The 16,972-nt window shown below is 35.7% G+C and overlaps 1 long non-coding RNA gene across 2 annotated transcripts in view; it reads right to left on the bottom strand.

The window, feature by feature from the left end:
• Positions 1 to 2,965: 2,965 nt before the first annotated feature.
• Positions 2,966 to 16,972, bottom strand: part of LOC129039324 (uncharacterized) — an 82,609-nt gene continuing 68,602 nt past the window's right edge. For both annotated transcript variants that reach the window (XR_010126790.1, XR_010126789.1), the window contains 2 exons: positions 12,541 to 12,821; positions 2,966 to 5,978 (listed from right to left, as the gene is read on the bottom strand). This is a non-coding gene — a long non-coding RNA (uncharacterized LOC129039324). The remainder of the gene's footprint in view (positions 5,979 to 12,540; positions 12,822 to 16,972) is intronic.

Here is a 16,972-nt window from a genome sequence, read left to right as displayed (position 1 = left end):
GTCACTGGAGACCAGTGCCAATAGATTGTAAGATTTTTAAAGTATTGGCTCCAAACCACAAACGCAAGCTGCAAAATGGAAATTAATAAATGTTTAATTAGCTATCTATAAAAATAACATTACATCAACTAGTCAGCTACAACTCTACTCTTATAATTGCAATATAAATTATATTTAATGTAGGATATGGGTGGATTTTAATTTGTTTGATATGTTATGCATGTGGGGTAGCCAAAAGTAAGAGCACAAGGGCTCAAAACAGCCCTGAATAACATCAATATGATCAAAATGGAAATCTGGGTTTTCCTAGAGACACTGGAGGTTAAATAATAAAAAGTAGGAGAATTGGAAATGTCAGTGTTAAGTACCAAAGCAGCAGGCAGGCCTGGGAGAAAATACTGCCACTCTCTTCCCCTCAGAACAACGAATACTGGCTGAAATCTTCACCTCCATTCATCCAGATGAAGGCACTGTTGTATAGATATCTCTTTCTTCTTTTTTTATTTTTTTGCTTTTAAAAGCATGTTTTCTCTAAAATAGGTAAATATGCCATTAACATTTCATTGTGAATCCAGTTAGAAAGTCAATTAGCTACTATTCCCTGAGAGGTGATATCCTGAGGGTGGGTTGAGTGGTGGGGAGTGGGTGTGAAATTTAAATGTGAAGAAAGACCTGGTTCAGAGCAAGCCAGGACTGACAGGGATGTAATAATTAGGAATGACTAGGATATGAATATATTACATGGACAAGTTTAGTTTGGGACTAACCCCGGATTTAGGTATCTTCACCTGATCTTCCTGACTAAAGGAAAATGATCCACTTTTTATTATCCACTTATCACCCAACAAATATTGTGATACATCAGCTGATACCCTACCAACATAATCTACATTCAAGGGACATGATGGAGAAAGGCCAAAATGCTTTCCTTAAAGGACTTTCTTCTCTCCGTTGCTCTTCTCTCTCCACCACTGTATTAGTGCATTTTTCCACTGCTGATAAAGACATAACTGAGACTGGGTAATTTTAAAGAACCAGAGGTTTAAGGGACTCACAGTACCACGAGGCTGGGGAGGCCTCACAATCATGGTGGAAGAGCAAGGGATGTCTTGCATGGCAGCAGGCAAGAGAGAGCTTGTGCAGGGAAACTCCCCTTTATAAAACCATCAGATCTCATGAGACTTATTCACTATCATGAGAACAGCATGGGAAAGACCTGCCCCCATGATTCAATTACTTCCCACTGGGTCCCTTCCATGACACATGGGAATTGTGGGAGCTACAATTCAGGGTGAGATTTGGGTGGGGACACAGCAAACCATATCAGCCACTCCACATAAACGGTTAATCTTTAGAAATTAAGCCAAAAGTTATGTAACTTGCTGGATCAGGAGCTGTAAAGCAAGCTAGAGCCTTGCAATGCTAAATCATACAGACTACCATGAAACAAATCATTTTTAGGTTTTTATTCATTATTCATGAAGTTGCTTCTGAACCTCTTAACCAAGACAGAAAAAAAAATTAACCTAGGAGGTAAAGTAGGAACTAAAAGAGCCATGTATACAAAGCAGAGGTATGGGATACAGGGAAGAAAGTTGCTTAATTAACTTAACAAAATTAATTTTGATTTACCAATAACTCCTTGTGTTTGACTCTTTACATAACTGTCCTCAACTTGAAACTGTTCTGTTGATTTGAAAAGAAATCAGGATTGAAGTTGACAAGCATTTTAAATTTATTTTTCATTCTTGACTTTGAAAAGTTGATTACTTGGACAAGCTTTCTCCTATCACCCTAAAGTTTTCAGAAGCAGTTCTTTAATTAAACTTTATTCAAAAAAACCCAAAACCTGTCATTTCTCTTGGATGAATGAAGCCTTATGGTTTTCACTGGGAGAATACAGGGAAAATATTATTTTTTATATATAGTTTATGAAAATTTACTTAGTTTTAAATAAAATGAATACCTACCTGTTATAAACAAGTCAAATGGCATAGAAGGGAAAAGTGAAAAGTTTCCCTGCCCCCAGTTTCTCCATCCTTTTTAATCCTACCCCTTAAATGTACACAATTATTTCTTATGTTCTGTACCTTTATTTTCCATTGTTAAAGTGACAACACAGACTTCTGCTTCTGATAAAGGAGGAATACAGCCATACCCTATATAAATTAGTACAAAGTTTTTTCTTTCATACCCAATACTTTTCCTCTGAGTTGCATTTTTCTCCAGATGCTGAGGTACATCCTGTAACAGGCAGTGTTTGTCTATAGGTAACATAGTCATCTGTTTTGACTTAGCAACTGGGAATCAATCCCACAGGAATCCTGACATCTTTGCAAAAGATATGTGCAAGACAGTGTGGCATTATCCAAAACACTGAAATTTAGAAGCAACCTTGAATGTCCTACAATAGGTACAAGGCACATCTTCACTAAGCAGTCATGAAAATGATGAGATAAATTTATATGTGCTGATAGGGAAATATATTTTGTTTGATGAAAAACCAAGAAAAAAAAACTATTAAATGCCAAAAGCAAATTACTGAATATGTATTGTATGATTACACACATATACAACACACACATGCAAAATGAACCTATTTTCTTATTGTTATTCCCAAACTTTTCTATGCATTTACATATATATGTAACATAAATACAGCATATATTATGAAATGAATACCAGAAGATAAAGGTAGTTAACCTTAGTACTAGGAAGAGTTGTTATATATATATTACACTCTTTTGATGAACCTGAGAGCGGCTTTCTTTTGTCCTTTAAGATTCATGAAGGCAGGGACTTTTATCTCTTTTTATTCACTGCTGATCCTTGCATCTGGAACACGGTGGGCTCTCAATCAAAATGTGTTGAATGAATGAGCAATCTTGTTCCTCCCACATTAGAAAAACTGCATATGTTAATAATTGATAGATTAGGCCCAAAATAAAGAGGAAAAAAATAGGACTCTAGCTATAAAAAGAAATTTTATTAAAAAAATTCTATACAAAGAAATTTAAAGGGGTCAGAATGGCGAAGAGATGGAGGGACCAATCTGCAGGGAGAGGAGGAGGAGGAGGAGGAGGGGAAACCTAGGGGAGAGACTGTTCAGAGGAGGAGAGCAGAGAGCTGGTAATGCAGCACCCTCCTTTCTGGGTCTAAGCTCCGTTTTCCAAAGGGAAGACTTTCTATTAATAGGTTCTGAGTTCGCATTCTTACAATACTAAGAATAGCAAAAAAAAGGATGCCATAGTATTAGCAACTAGATTTAGAAAGATGACTTTGACATTGCAGGACAATTTCAATATTGGCAAAAAAAACACGAAACAAAAACAAACAGTGGCCCCAAGAACCATGGTTTATATTTACATATGACCATTGATTCCAGCTGTTAGTGATCACTTCCTTCTTCCTCTTTTAATGCCAGATGACTATCTTTCGTTTTTGAGTAAAGAACCTATGCCTGAATTATAATTGAAGAATTTATGACTTAAATTGGTTTAATTAAAATATATAGAAAAGGGCAGATATATATATGAATGAAACTCACCATAATACATTTCTGTTTTCTCTAATGGTTGTTGATTTAAAGTTTAATCTATTATTTATGAACAGATTCAATGTTCATCATTCATGAGGCATGAGGCTTCTCATAAGTCACTCTGTACTATGAATAATTAAACTTATAGAGTAGAAATCCATATGTGTGTGATCTCTTAGGGCTCTTTGGAGTTACTTCATTAACGATTGTTTAACTTTTTGAATCATGAGTTTTTATTCTCAGTAAACTCAGAGGTACAGGGCCTAAGTGACACCAAATTGTCTCACAAAGCCACAGAGTATTAAAGAATAAAAAGCTTACACTTTATAAAGACTAGCTACATTTAGTCATATTTAGCTACTAAGGTATACAAAAACTAAAGAAACAATATATTAGACATAGATTCTCTATGACTAAACCGAGTGTATGTTCCATTTACCTGGGACAGTTGCTACCGACTCCCATTGTCCTGGCACAATTCTTAAAAGAGTCCCCTTCGGAGTCTGTCCAAGTTGGAAAATAAGTTATATGGTTACCCTGTACTAAGGAAAGAAAATGGTTGGCCTTAGGCCAAGTTTCTGTCTTTTCTTCGTGTTAGTCAATTTCCATTTCATATCAAATTCTCAGAAGCCAGAATTCCAGGAGAATGATTGAAAGGATATCTGAACCTCCCCTAGGATATTGAGGAACACACACTAATTTGGACTACAACAAGGTCCCAGCTGTGATACGGCACAAACTCTCAGAACTCTTTGAGGTTGCACTTCTGTAGAAGAGACAGTTGCTTGCTGTTTGGGTTTCATATTGAAATAAGACAGTATGTGCTTCTCTCTCTGCCTCCCTTAAGTTCCCCTCATTAGGACAAACAGCATTATAACAAGGAAGCTGCTGTTTTGCTCCCTGCAAATCTTAATGGATAAACTAAAATTCCAGTGCAGTGTAATAATTTGAGCTTTTTCTTGAGATAGTTTTGATGTCCACAACAAAATTGACCCAATACTTTGATAAATGTAGAGTCTAAAAAACTTCAGTCCTATGTAGCTTTCAGCTTATCGCTCTAGTATTTCTTGTTCTATCATTGAATGAGCTCACTTATCTGATATTCTTAAGAACCACTTGACATTCCCAGGCTTTTTTTCTATTTTGTAATCATTTTCTAGTTCCAATTTGTTATTTTTATGTTATTAACTAAAACACTTCAATTAAGTCGGGGCATCTATTTAAAGGCAACAAGGAAGTTAACTGAATTGGAATGTGCCATAAATAATAGCTTTGCATTTTTAAAGAGTTATGGTAGTAGTGATGGATAGTTTTTTGGATTTTTATGTTTTACTTTGTCTGCTTAAGCTATGGCTATTATCATGGCTCTCTGATACAGTGTGCTGGAAAGCAATCTCTTCCTTTTCACAAGCATCAGTAAGCAGCTATTTTGCACAAATATTTAGACATTCTTTGAGTTAAAATGGCATTGTTGTATTAATACCCTTGTAGAATGTTAATCTTGGCATTTTAGATTTCAATCATAATTTGTTAAAAAAATTAACTCCTACTTTATTTCCCTTTACAAATATGTTCTCCATTTATTTGATTACAAGTGTCTTCATATACCATTCTAACTTCGAATGGACCAAATTCTCCCCTGCCCACATTCTTCCTGGCTATTGGAAGCATCTTGCCTCTGCAGCCTTTGTATGGTCATCTTTGATAATCTCACCTCTACAGTGAACCTGGCTTCTGGCTGTCTGTGCCTGAGCTTCCCCTTCTGTGTGGCCCTTCTGTTCTCTTCCCTCCATTGATCCTAAACTCATAGGTGAATATGACAGTTTGATATCCCTCCTCAAAGCTGTAATAGCAAGGTGCCCAAATATGACCCAGCTTGAATAAGGACACTTTGTTTTAATGTGAGGTCTTCTCAGAAGAGCTTCCCATACATCCTTGTACTGGTTAATTACCCCACAGAAGCCAGTCTAATAGGGAAGGAGAGATGGTGACAGCTTAGCAACAACGGTCATAGCCCTGCCCTTAGGAGAGCTGTTGTGTAGAAATGCCCTCTCAGTCCAGATCTTGAGGCACAATTCCCAGGCTTCTGTCTTCATTTTGGTATTGCTGATTTCTTTTGCCTTTAATTTGAAACTGGAACCTTAAGCCCTGGCTATAGTCTCAAATTCTACAGTGGACTAACAATAAGTCTACAAACTGCCCCCAGCCATCTCCTCAGACTCAAAACCTTACTGCCTTATCCACACTGGCCTGCTATTACAGACCTCTGATTTCCATTTATATTCAAGACTCACACCAATGAAAAGAAAGCTTTCTGTTTCTAGAATCTTCCATCTGCTTCAATCTCTAGCATAATCTTCTCAAGCCATTTATGACTGCTGAAGCTCTTAAACTTGCTCTTTTTGTGCAGACTTCTCCCATGGCAGCCTCCAGTATTATCCTAAAATATGGATATGGGAAAAAAGAAAAATTAGAAAATGCCTAGTTCTCATTATTCTTTTCCCTGCCTACTAATCTCTGGTGGCTCCCTCAAATGATCAGCAAATGGATTGCTTTGGTAGACAAGATTCCTTAAAATCTTATTCCAAACAAACTTTTCAATTGCATTTGATAACTATCCCAATTTGTCCATGCCTCCTAAGTCCTAATTAAGCAAGACAACTAAAATGACTCCCCCAACTTAGCAGGGGTTTCAATATCTTCATGCTATTACTTGTCTCTTTCATTGGTCTGGAAATGCTTTCTTCTCATGTTTCATCTTGCAAACTCTATTCACTCTCTACAGACCTACTGAATTATCATCTGCCTTAGAAAGCCTTCCCCAGTCCATCCAGAAGGTAAAAACTGCTTACATGTTACTTACTACAGTGCATTAATTATTAGTGTTCTTACGATTTCTCAAGCCTTTGTTACTGGAGAGTAAATATTATGACTACAAGAGGCATCTCTATCTGTTGAAATTAAAAGTTGGCTGGGGATAAATAAAAGTATGGTCAGACTGATTATAAGGATCTAAAATGTGCAAACAGCTCCTCTTAAATCTTTTATTTTGCTTTCATTGTTTTTGTGAATTTGTTAGGAAGATAATCTTCGTTTTCCTAATTTAAGTTTCCACATAAAGGTCTTCCTTAAAAATAAAGAGCCTTTTGGCTGCTGTGGACCTAACTATTAGCTTAGCTTCTATACCCCCTAACCAGGTACTTAGGAAAGTTCCAGGTTACTCAGTAAAGATGATTCCCCCTTTATCAGTCCTAATTGAGTTTATTCAATTTCTTTTTTTTTTTTTTTTTATATTCATTAGTCGGTCAGGCAAGGTGGCTCACACCTGTAATCCCAGCACTTTGGGAGATCAAGGTGGGCAGATCACTTGAGTTCAGGAGTTTGAGACTAGCCTGGTCAACATAGTGAAACCCTGTATCTATAAAACAAAACAAAACAAAACACCAACAAACAAAAATTAGCCGGCTATGGTGGCATACACCTATAATCCCAGCTACTTGGGAGGCAGAGGCATGAGAATCACTTGAACGTGAAAGGCAGAGGTTGTAGTGTGCCAAGATTGTCCCACTGCACTCCAGCCTGAGTGACAGAGTGAGACTCTGTCTCAAAAATATATAAATGTATGTGTGTGTACATATATATATATACTCACATTTAGAGCTACCCCTAAAGAATAATAACTTGTGTTCTAAATTTAGCACACTTACACACCTGGGGAGAGCATAAACTAATCAATGGGTTGTCAAGATGAGAACTGGTGTTACTGATTAAAGGGTTCTTGAGAACTTTCTAGAATTAAAAAAAAACATGAGTTCTGAGATTGGAAGTGTTCAAAAAGTAAAATGTTTGGTCAAGAGAAATAAATTCACATTTGGTTACATTGCAAGGAAACTAAATGCACTGCATCAAAGATAAATATATATACATATATATGCATATATGTATATATATTCATTAGTCTCAAGTCAGAATAATCCTGAATTCAAGAGACATAGACACACTGTTAGTAAAAAATGAAGAGGCAATCTGCTTCTAAGGAGGGAGTTATCCATGCCCCTTGGGAAGCACTTGGAAAACACTTTGCAGTTGTTCTACCTAAATTCCATCATGAGAGTGGTCACTTCTCGACTGTACAATTCACTCTGCCAGATTTAACACCAGCAAATGACTAACTGGAAGTCTGATCGTTAAGTTAGACACATGGCTTCCAAGGAACTATGACGGGAAGTCTCCATGTAAACATGAGAGGCAACCATGTGCCTTTTCCATGTAAAATTGGACTTCATTTCTCAGGGAATGAAAATCACAACAGTAATTACTACTCACATCTTCCACCACACCTCCCAACATCACCCTGTTGTTTTCTTCAGAGGCAGGGCATTTTCAAATGAACAGTTTTCTACCTATAACAATGTAATCTTGATTTCTCTCCATGCCCTCAACATTGTTTTATTTATATATTTAATCTGCTCCTTTTTTTTTTCCTGAGTTCAGATCTTGAGGCTGACATAAGTTCATAATATGATTAATTGTACCCCAGAATACTATGACTTCATTCTAGGAATAACAAAACATAAGCTGCAAAATCTGAAAAGCTTGTTTTGTATGCCATCATCTTAATTAGGTATAAAAATTTGTATGTAATTTGAAACATATTATTGGGAGGGAGAGATTTAAAAATCAGACATTGTATTACTTAACTATTGTTATATAAAAATAACTCCAAAACTCAGTGACTTAACACAACAAGAAATTATACTTTTTCATAATTCTGAGTGTTGCTTTGGTTCTGCTGATATTTCCTGTGGCTGCATTCTACTAGAGGGTTGGCTGGGATTATGTCAGGAAGGCTAGACCATGAGTCCTTGTAAGATGGTGATCTCAGGGTTTCAACAGGGCCATCCCCAATGCACAAGCTTATATTCAGTCTCTGCTTATGTCACATTTGCTGATAGCCTATTGGACGAAGCAAATCACATGACCAAGCCTAGAGTCAGTGTGGAAAGGACTACATAAGAGCTTGGATACTGAGAGGTATTGTGTATCAGGATCGTTATTGTAACAACCTACACAAATAAGACAGCAAGAGAGCATTTTTTAGCTTAGTTTTTTTGTTTTGTCTTGTTTAAAGACAGGATCCTGCTCTGTCACCCAGGCTGAAGTACAGTAGAATGGCCAGAGGCTCACTACAGCCTCAAACTCCTGGGCTCAAGCAATCCTCCTGCCTCTGCCTCAAGAGTAGCTGGGGCTACAGGCATGTGCTACCATTTGCCACCAAAATTAACTACTGGCTAATTTTTTTAAAAACTTTTAATAGAGATAGGATCTTGCTATTTTGCCGAGGCTGGTATTGAACACCTGGCTTCCAGTGATCTTCCTGCTTCGGCCTCACAAAGTGCTAGGATTACAGGCATGAGCCACCATGCAAGGCCAAGAGCATATTTTATTCTTACATTTGGAGATACCCTTAAAGAATAATAACCTGTGTTCTAAATTTAGCATACTTACACACCTGGGGAGAGCATAATCAATGGATTGTCAATATGATAACTAGTATTACTGATTAAAGGGTTATTAATAGAGAGCTTTCTAGAATTAAAAAAAGACATGAGTTCTGAGATTGAAAGTATACAAAAAGTAAAATGAAATGTGTGGTCAATTGAAATAAATTCACATTTAGGTACATTGCAAGGAAACTAAATACAGTGCATCAAGGATAAATACAAAATTTTTTTTTTGAAAAACAAAGACGAATTATAAATGAAAAACATTCATAAGACAAAACAAATCTTATCTGTAACAATAGATTGTAGAACCAAGTGGAGTGATATCTTCCAGTTACTGGGGTTAAATAACTTTCCATTAGAATTCTATGCTTAATTGAATTATCATTTCAGAATATGAACAAATCTTTAAAAGTTTAGATGATAAAAGCTTGAGTATTTTCTACTTTAACAATTATAGATACAATTCTATATAATAGTTAATAAGAAATGATATGGAATTGGGATTGTGTGAATAGTCAAAGCATATTATGCATTTTTAAGTATAGATACACATTTTGAATAACTTTACTTTGTTAGAAAAAAATATATATTTAAGTAAGTAAAATAAAATGTAGTAGGTGTTCACCAAATGAAAAGAAATATAATCTATACTTCCAAATCAGCAAAGAAAATAAAGGCGAATTTTGACAGTGGTGGCCTTTATTTCCTTTGCTGATTTGGAAGGGCAAGAGGGTGTTGATGAGGTGCTGAGAGGGTGTTGTAATCAGGATAGTCTAGACTGTGCTGATAAACAAACAACCCCAAAATATTAGTGGCTTAAAACAATGAAGTCTATTACCAAAGCCAACTGTTCTCAATGCAATGGCTTGACATTTCACCTCCACATTAACATGTCCTTCAAGACCATATTAACAAAGAAGGAAAGCTTTGGAGACTCTTCAATTTTAGTATTGGCAATTCTACATGAAAGTTACGTATGTGGCATGTACTCATATTTTATTGGATAAAGCCATTTATCAAGCCAGACCCAAGCCCAAGGAGCAAAGAAATCCAATCCCATCTATAGTAGAAGAAAAACAATAATAACTATTGGTGAGTAGCACTAATGTGTATCACAGAGGGAAATGCTTATATAGGGGAGTTATACATGTAATTATTTTTTTCCTTTAAAAATTGAAGCAAAAATTCTTAAAAGTTAGCATTTGTTGAAATATGACCAACACATGAGTGATTGTTATATTATTTTTGGCACATCTCTATGTCATTTTATATAATATTAAAAATCAAATGTCCTTAGTTATGACACTCAGAATTTTATATTTTAGCTTTATTACTTATAATTCTATGTTTGCAGCCATACATAAGCAATGCTGTCCTAATAATTAAGCTCATAGTGTTGACTAATCAGCATTTTGCCTTAGTCTTTTACCTATTCCTTGCTGATGGAGCACATCAAAGCATTTGGCTATATAAGAGTTGTTCTTACCTTAGCAATTCTATAAGAGATATTTAATTTTGAAGCTTCTTTCCAAAAATACAAGAGAAAATAAAACAAACAAGAATCCCTTATAAATCCAGGTAATTATAAAATTATTTGTATAACACTGAAAAAACATTTTAGAGTTAGATAATACTGAATTTGAACCCCTAGTTAAGTAGCTGCATGATTAGGGCAAGTTTTCCTAACCTTTCTTAAGTTTCAATGTCCTCTACTGTAAAAATAGTGACTATAATGCTTATTTCTAATAATGTTATGGGGATCAAATGGCATGATGTAATTAAAAGCACCTGACACATAGTAAATGTTTAATTATTTGGTGACTCAATCAGATGCAATTATTGTTTTAAATAAACCCTAGAAGTAAGAAATGAAATAAAACAATTCTAGTTTAGCCTTTTGAAAAAAATGCCATCAGTGACGGTAATAACAAAAGAGTGAATCCCCACGCCTTCTATAGCCACTTACTCCTGCTGCTGAACCTGCTTCCCAAAAGATATAGGTAAAAAGAACAGCACAGCAAAATGCAACTATTATCAGTAATGACCTCTGCTCCAAATCCTTATCTGATTAATCTTTATCATGATGAAATAGACTGAAATATATGTGAGTTTTGAGAGCTAATTTTGCTTTCCCCCTGAGATTTATAACAAAATCACTTTCTTTATTGTGAATCTGGTGCAAAATCTACTGTCTTTCCCAAAAGTTGGTACTTAAGACTTAAAAAATATGTATTTTCTTGATATCTTTGGTTTCAGTGGTTTGACTCTAATGTTGCTAGGTTTTCATTCTATTTATCTTGTATGGGTTTTGCTAAGGTTCCTCGATATGTGATTTGATAGTTTTCATCAAATTTATGAACTTTTCAACTATTAATTCTTCAAATTTGTTTTCTGCCCCACTCTGTCATCTCCCTCCAATGACAGATGCCTAATAGAGTTCTACAGGTCATGGAGGCTTGGGGAATTTATTAAATGTTTTTTCTCAAAGTTCTTCAGATTAAATAATTCTACAGATACGTTTTCAAGTTCAATGACAATTTTCTACCATCTCCAATCTGCTGTTAAGTCCACCCAGGGAACTTTTACTTGTGCTTTTTTAATTCTAGAATTTTCATCTGTTTCTTTTTTATAGGTCTCAATTTTGTGCTTAGATACCCTATCTGTTCACTCATTAAGATTATCTTTACATTTAAGTCTTTAAACATTATCTATAATAGTTTTTAAACATTATCTATAATAGTTTTTTAATATTCTTATATGTGTTTAGAATGATATCTAACTCATCTTTGTTTTAATCAAATTTATTTTTTCTTGTTTATTTGTCGCATTTTCTTGTTTCTTTGTAAGTCAAGTAACTGTTTATAATATGGTGGACATATAATTATAACTTGCGGGAGGCTGGATTCTGTTGTATTTCTTTAAAGGGGAATGCCTTTTATACTGACAGGCAATTAAATTACTAGAAGGACTTTTTGCTCTTCTTAAGTTTGGTCTTATTCTTTATAATCATAGGTCTATTTTGGTTTGATCCTTAGTCTTAGAATGAGACCCTTACCACAACATGTGGTCCTTACTCAAAAGGTGTGGCTTTTCTAAGATCTCAATTAAATTCTCAAGGCAATAAGGACTCTCTATTCTGGCTGAATTGGAGCTTCAGTGTTTCCCAGCACAAAGCAACCTCTGGTATCTCCATTCCTCTCTCAGCCCCTTAGCAGCTACTCTACTAGGCCTTACACACACAGCCCAGCCCTTGGTTAAGGATCCAGAGTGAACCTCTATGCATATTTCTATCCTCTCCACCTCCCATCTCACACACACAAGGCTCAGTTCTCTTCTGGTTTCCTGCTCTGCAAATTTAGCTGTGTCAAGAGCCCAGAACTCTGATCTCTGCCTCCTCAATTTAATAAGACTGCCATTCTACTTGGGCTCTGTCTCTTGTGCCATCATAAGAAAAGTATCCCCAGGCCAAAAGGTAGGGTGAATGTCAGAGCTCACCTCATGTGCTTTCCTTCTGTTAATTATCAGAATCCTGTGCTGCTTGAAATGCATGAGATCAGTTGCCTATACATTGTCCAGTTTTATATTTGCTTATGGTAGGAAAGCAAATATAGTAACAGGTACTTCATTATGGCCAGTAGAAGTCTTTTGAGTCCTTTTCCTACTCCACTGCTAGCATGAGACAGAAGATAGTCCATAGCTTGTTTTTCTTCAGGTCCATATTTTCTTTGCATGGGCTCCATTCTAACCTTGTTTTGCCTTTCTGATTTTAGCACTCTCTGGAGGAGGTAAAAGAAAGTAAAATACAATAAACTCTCTGAGTCCTAGTATTTTATGACTGAATCTCTTAACCTGTTAGAGAAACATGAACATTTTCTGGGACAAAATATACTACATTTTTTCCTACAGCTGTAACCTCTTGATATTTTGTGCAGTGGATTTTTTTAATGGATAATTAAGGTTGGCTACTTTGTAATCAAAGTACCCAAGTAACCAAGTAACCAAGTACTCAAAGTACCCAAAGTAACCAAGTCATATTTACATAGATATATGTTATATGGAAAGCCCCTTAGTCACTTTAGGCTGCCATACAAAATATCATAGACTGGGTGGCTTAAATAAGAGAAATTAATTTTCTCACAGTTGTAGAGACTAGATAGTCCAAGATCAAGGTCTGGCAGAATGAGAGCTGTTTCTCACCTATTTCAGGTGAGAGCTGTTTCTATCTTGTAAACGGTGGACTTCTCCCTGTGTCCCCACATACAAGACAGAGAAAGAAAGAGAGACAGAATGCAAGCACACAAGCATAAGCTCCCAGTGTCTCTTCTTACAAGGGCACGAATCCCATTGTGAGGGCCCCATCATCATGAGTTTATCTAAACCTAATTATTTCTCAAAAGCCCCACCTCCAAATGCCACCACACTGAGCGGGTAGGGCTTCAACATATGGATTTGGGAAGTACACAGTTCACCCCATATCAAGTCTTCACACTGGCACATCAAGAAAGTTTTCTTCTGTGATATATAACATAAGAGGGAAAAGGGTTTATATGAAGATCTCTCCTGTGATAAAGGTATGTTTGTACTTTTTCCAGTTTCATTAGTTTCATGTCTAAAAATAACTGCTCCTTAAATAATATTCACCTACAATGGGAAAAATTAGTCTCAAACATGAAAAAAAAATCATATTTTTAAAAGGCTTGAGGGAAATGTGGCAAGAATCCCAAAAGAAAAAAATATTCTACAGAAATGTCTACAAAGACTAGGCATACATTTTTGAGGTCTTGTATCCTGCGGATATTTGTAAAAGAGGAAAGTTTCTCTAACCTCCTTAGTCAGGCATTTATAGAGCATCTCAATCCCTGCATTTAGATGCTGATGAGACCCACCTGCTAACAGCAGGAGCCTAAACAGGATGGCCAGAAATCCCAAGAAAATAATCAAGATGGAAAAAAAATATGCCATCATCAGCTTCTGAATAAGAAACTGGCTCACACTCACACACAAAGCCATAGACTAAATAGAAATTTCCCGTCCTAAAAACGAAATGTGTGCAGAATTCTTGGGGAGCGATATTCAATACTGCATCCACATTATATCATCACTATTTGCAAAACTACTCTGAGTTTTTGTTTGTTTGTTTTTTGGTTTTTGGTTTTTTTTTTTTTTTTTTTTTTTTTTTTTTTTTTTCAGAAACATGCTTCCTTATTTGTGATATTGCCGCTGGGTGAAGGGGAAGAATCTCCAGAGAGGCCATGTGACACCTGACACCAAAACTGTACATGACGTTAATACTAGAAAAACTATCTTCTTAGTTCAGTAATAAGACACTCGTTTCACAAAAGAATCAGGAATTTTCTGACTCAATTTTTACTTTAGCAGGAGAAATCTTAAAACACTCTTATCAGAGTTAGCTCTAAGATGTAAGAAAAACCTAGATGTTTGGAGAAAATGGACTTTGTGTGTACTTCTGTGTGTTTCTTTACTTTGGGTTTCTGTGTGTATAGAAAAGAGGAATATACAGTATTCTTCATTTATAAATTGAACCTACTCACTCTTATTTCTATCACCAATAGAATTACAAATTCTGTTGTAAATAAGGGCAAAAAAGAGGGCTGGGTAAACTCAATGCCCACAAACAAAAATATGCACTAGCAATTGGCCCAGGCAGTATCCAAAAATGTAGGATAAGTTTTGAGTGTATGTCTATATAAGTCATTATTGTGTTAAATTAAAATATTGCAAGGTAGAGTGTCTTTTTATCATTGTGCCATTTAGTAGCAATGTGTGCATCTAGACTCTGACTTAAGTTCTGAGTGACCAAGGATAAATAATTTATCCCTCTCTGCTCCGTTTCTTTAGCTGTAAAATGAGAAGGAGAATGACAGAAACATCAAAAGAAATTGCAGAATGTGGAGTCGGGACAATTGAGCTGACATTCAAAACAACCTCACTCTTGAGGTAGAATACCTTCTGTGTAAGTGCAACTGAACATAAAGAACAATTTCTGTGGCATCAGCCCTGCACTAAAGCTGATATTAGGAGCAATTCTGGAGAAGAGATGTTCAAAGCTCTATTCCAGAAAACATACCATATTTATTTTCTTCATGAGATAAATCTTTTCTTATATCACACTGACAATTATCAGAGTAATTTGTATTACATATTATTACATTTTTACTTTAATATTTCACTTTATTCATTTTAATATCAATTGGCTGCTGCTGCTTTTATGACAAATAATGTTTAAATGGGAGGATGGTACTTGTGTGTGTGTGTTTTATTTTATATATATATGCTATCATATATGTTTAATTAAGATTTAATTCACATAGCATAAAACTCACTCATTTAAAGTGTACAATTCGATGGCTTTTAGTATATTCATAGAGTTGTACAGCCATCATCACAACCAAGTATAAAACATTTTTCTCTGTGATTTGAATTACATGCGCCTTTTAAATAGACAATGCCTGATCTTCAATTGAAGGGCTCTATAAGAGAACCATAGAATTTCAGAGCTAGAAAGGATGTGTAGACTATGTATTCCAGTAATATCACTTACATAAATTTCACAGCCAGGAAATGGCAGATTCCTGGCTCCGGGTCCTTAGCCTAGCACTCCTTCTATCACCAAAGATAATAGTCTTTCACATGAATCACTGATGTTTGCCAGTTAATGACAACCTATTTTGTTCTGAACTCCCTTCATAAAGAACATAGCATAGTTTGTCTTCCAAGATTTGTCATTAAAATGAAAGAAAGCCTAACCAAACAAAACTTGATATGCTTAGCATATGATCAGCAGAATGATAAAGTTATATACTAAGTGTTTTTACAGTACAATGAAATATATCACTTCTATTTCATGTATTAGAGCCTAGTGGTCAGAAGCATATATTCTGGAGTTATAAATGTCTGTGGCTCTGCCACTTATTAGTTGTATGATCTTTTTGAGCCTTAACTTTCACATTTAAAGTGGAAATAATAATAATAATCATAGTACTCCCCTTACAAGGTTAGTAAGATCAAGTGAGATAATCAGTATGCATACTGAGGTCAGTGCCTGGCTACTAGTGTAACACATGTGCCATTAGTATACTTTCTTTCTTTTTTTAGAAATGGGGCCTCGCTCTGTCACTCAGGCTGAAGTGCAGTGAGGTGATCATGACTCACTGCAGCCTTGAACATGTAGTCTCAAGGGATCCTCCTGCCTCAGCCTCTCAAGCACCTGGAACTACAGGCATACACCATCATGTCTGGCTAGGTTTTTAAATTTTGTCAGAGATGAGGTCTCACTATGCTGCCCAGGCTGGTCTCTAACTCCTGGGTTCAAGTGATTCTTCCACCTCTGCCTCCCAAAGCACTGGGATTACAGGCATGAGCCATCATGCCTGGGCTTATTATTTTCTGATATGTATATATCTCTTTATATATTTTAACACTATCAATTAAAACAAACTTCCTCGAGTTAATGTTTAAAGTCACTATAGGATCTTTAATTGTTGCAGCATTTTAAAGTTTACCAAAGCACATTTACATGTATTATTTCATTTGATCCACTCAAAAATCTGCTAAGATAAAACCCAGGATAACCAAAGGGTTGATCTAGCTTTTCCTTTCTCCTTCATTCTGAACATGTTTGCCGTATCAAGTTACCAAAAAGGAGAGTTTAGGAAAATAGGCTGAAGACCCAAATTCATAACACAGACTGATATAGATTTAATAATTATTTTCTAATGTAGGTCTGATGGCTTAGCAGTGTGAATTAGAAGAAAAGTTTCTTTCTGTAGTGCCCAGGCAAGAAGAAGAGATGCAAGCACTAGAAAGCACCATCCTCCATACTGAAGTTCTGGGATGTTGAGGGCCACGTGGACATGACTTTGTTTCTACAGGAAAGCCAGAATATCAACTTAAATAAATACTTTTA

Source organism: Pongo pygmaeus, chromosome 5 (genome assembly GCF_028885625.2).
Source record: "Pongo pygmaeus isolate AG05252 chromosome 5, NHGRI_mPonPyg2-v2.0_pri, whole genome shotgun sequence".
NCBI lineage: Eukaryota > Metazoa > Chordata > Mammalia > Primates > Hominidae > Pongo > Pongo pygmaeus.
Note: the sequence above shows the minus strand (reverse complement) of the source record. Positions and strands in the feature narration are given on the sequence as shown.